This window comes from Chelonoidis abingdonii, chromosome 21, assembly GCF_003597395.2.
Source record: "Chelonoidis abingdonii isolate Lonesome George chromosome 21, CheloAbing_2.0, whole genome shotgun sequence".
Lineage (NCBI taxonomy): Eukaryota > Metazoa > Chordata > Testudines > Testudinidae > Chelonoidis > Chelonoidis abingdonii.
This window is the reverse complement of record NC_133789.1, coordinates 16112046-16115706: the sequence shown is the minus strand read 5'-3', so window position 1 is coordinate 16115706 and position 3661 is coordinate 16112046. Positions and strand designations below refer to the sequence as shown.

Here is a 3661-nt window from a genome sequence, read left to right as displayed (position 1 = left end):
CTAACTTTGTGTTAATCAATGGGATCTGAGCAATTAATTTCCCCACACATTCCTTGAAATGTCAGCTTGATCCCATCTGACATTCAATAAATGGAGCTTTTACCGCAACTCCCTTAGGCCTAGGCCCCCGGTGTAATATCACGTGGGTGAGCCATACAGATCTCTGCAAATGCACACATTTAGGCAACGTTGGAATTTTCAGCATGCCAATATTGTATTTCGACTGCTCTACTGAGTTATCTTCGAAGTCCAATAGCGCGAGTTGTTTAACGTCAGAATGAGAGAACCTGTAAAAACACAGATGTTTCAAGATGCACTAAAGCATGAACCTTCAGAAACATTTTTTTGCTATCACCTTTACTACATTTCTACTAAATGCAGACCATCTTGGAAAACCCACTGTAACATCCCATGATTTACCTTTTCCAGACTCAGCTCGACTCAACACCACACCACACATATCAGCCAAAATCACCCAAAACCCTCCAAAACACTCACTCACGCACTCTCACACAAACCAACCAACCAACCAACGAACACACACAGCACACACCCATCCACCAACTTCCACAACCACAACAACAAAACTCACCATCAAACCACCAACACACAACAATCCAAAAAGACACAACGCCACAACTTCAACACAACCACACCACCACATCAAGTCACACCTTCAAAATAACACCAAACATACAAAAAAAAAACCAAAACACAAAAAAAAAACCAAAAAACAACTAGCCGCTTCAAATCATATTAAAACACCATCCACCACATCATCATAGACTTCAAACCAACACACCCTCAAACAATCACCTCCACCACACCATCACAAATCCAGACAAACCACAATCACACGAAAACCACCCTACTCAACCACAAAATCAAATAATCAACAACACAGTCACATCGCAGACATAAAAACTCAACAAAGCAAATTCAATCACACCACAACAAACCAGTACACACACAACAAAAAAAATAAAAAAACAAAACAACATCAAACACCAAACCCAAACACAAAAAAAACAACAAAGAAGCACACAACCACACAATCAAACCAAAGTCAATTTCAAACACAGACATCATCAGACCCAAATAACAACACAACAATCAAAGTCAAAACATCACAAAAAGGCTTCAATATCAAAATTACAAACACTCATAAAACCGTCACAGAACCACAATCAACAAAAACAAAACCGAAACACCATACAACAAGCACAACAATACAAGAAACAAATCAAACCACATCAAAAAAAATCAAAACAAAATCATACAAATCACACAACACACAACCAGCAAAAATTACACCAACAACACAAAAAAAACAAAACAACAAACAACAACAACATACAAACACAAAAACATCAACAAAACACATAACAATCTGAAAAACATCAACACACAAAAACACCAAACCAAAATCAACATCAATAAACAGAAGTCAAACAACAAGGTTCACTCAACAACAAAAAAAACACAATCCAAACTCTTTGTTTCTTAGAGTGTAAATGAAAGGGTTTAATAGAGGAAGTTTACAATAGTGCTAAGATGTTGACTATTCTTGTTTAAATCAAATGAGTTCTGTGCAGAAGCCGTAACATACAGAAAAATGGTGGAGCCTACCAGATAGTTAACAGTGAGATGGGCGAAGCAAGTGGAAAAGGCCTTTTGGCGGCCTTGGCTGGGGATTCTACAGATGGTGGAGATGATGTAAATGTACAGATTAGAGTTATTGCACATGAGCCCAGGAGGACATTAATAGAGATGATAAAAGTTGCCAGCTCAACAAGTCTCGTGTAGGCAGAAAGTGCTATCCAGGAATCTAGTCACAGAAGAAGTGATTGATAATGTTAGGGCCACAGAAAGACAACTGGATAAGAGATGCAACACAGAGATAACCAGGAACCCAACAGCCAAGAGATGAGGGCCAGTGCGCAGGAGAAGTGCTTTCATGAGGGCTGTAATGCAGTGGATGACATATGGCCAAAAGCGTCATATGCCATGAAAGCCAGTATGAGACATTCTGTAAGAGCCCAGTGAGAACATGAAATACAGTTGCAGGATGCAGCCGTGAAGGAAATTGTTTGGCTTTCCCGATCATGAACCAATGGCTTTGGGGCGGCAGGCCGTGTGTACCAGATTCTCAGAAGGAGATATGCAGAGAAAGAAGTACATGGGGGTGTGAGCCATGGGTGGGTCACTAAGGCTATAAAGACATATTCCCTACAACTAAGGAAATACTAATTGAAACACCATTCGAAGGGACATCCGAAAATACAAGTGCCAGAAAACAGGAGTATGAATTCTGCACACTGGTTGGTTTCTCTATTTCTGCTCAGCAATGAGTCCATCTGTCAAAACATGAGGATTATAAGCATTTAAAAAATATTGAACTCAACTTTTGAATGATGAAAAGTGGAAACAAACCAAAAGTACCTAGCCTATCAGGCCCTATATTCGCAGATCCACAACCCTGAAACTCTCCTACATTTCCTAAAACACTTTCAAGATACCTACTGGGCTCTGGGATTTGACCCTGCACCTGGTAGACCTGAGTCTTGCTTGAACTCGCTTCACTGGTGAAATACAAGGAACAGGATTCCAGGCTGAAATTCTAAGGGATTTGGGCTCCTTCTAAAATCCCAGCTATAATACTGAGAACCCTGATTAAAGATAATATAAGGGAACGGAATCAGGTACTACTCAACACCATTCTGTGCTTGTGCACCTTTCAGGCTCGGCAACAAAGATGAGTGCTCCACTCCCTATTCCTCTAAGACGCATGAGGAGTCAGTGGAGTGGCTGACCCAATGGCATCTTTCCCCTGTTGCTGGTCTAGCCCATCAACCCCACCCCATTCAGCTGTGAGAAAGTCTTATGATTTAACCAATTGTCTTCATACCTCACCTTCAAGATAACCTTGCTCGTTGCTCAGGAAAATAACTGGGCTTTTCGAAAACACCTAAGTGACCTAGGATCACAAGTCTCTACTGATAGCCAATAGGACTTCTGTTCTTAAGCCACTTATACTCCCTGATCTTCAGTGGGAGTTGTGCTACTTAGGCCTAGACCTAGGAAAAATACAATACAATACAACACAATACAATAAATAATTAGACAAAACTATTTTTTACGTTGAAAAATACCATTTTGTTAAAACAGAAATATTTCACGGAAACATATCAGTTTCAACAAAATTGTCATCTGGGTATATTCTTAGGTCCAGGATGAAATTACTAATCAAAGTGAGGACAAATGGTAAGGACTAATGCCATAGCCTGGTAGCATGTGCACTTGCCAAGGTCTGAGTTTCGCTTCTGGATCAACCAGAGGTGGGACTTGAACACAGTTCTCCCATGACCTGGGTAACTGCTCTAATCACATGCCTGTAGTGGGATGATCTTCCATACATCTCTTCTCTACTGCCAAAAATTTTGAAAAGTCTTGTGTTCTTTCCATATCAGAACAAAACAACACTTGAAATCTTGACTTTTTTTTGTTTTTTCAGAAAATGAAATTCCAATTTCCAGCTGGTCCTTCTTAGACCCTTAGAAAATACCACCCCAAATTCTCAGGAACAAGGGACTGACATCAGAAATTAGAAATTCTGTTTATCACTTATTGTGTGTCTTCTAATAGAACCTGAAGGTCCCAT

General features: G+C 40.0%; 1 pseudogene; it reads right to left on the bottom strand.

The window, feature by feature from the left end:
* Window positions 1-1524: 1524 nt before the first annotated feature.
* Window positions 1525-3661, bottom strand: part of LOC116822966 (olfactory receptor 6F1-like) — a 4069-nt pseudogene continuing 1932 nt past the window's right edge.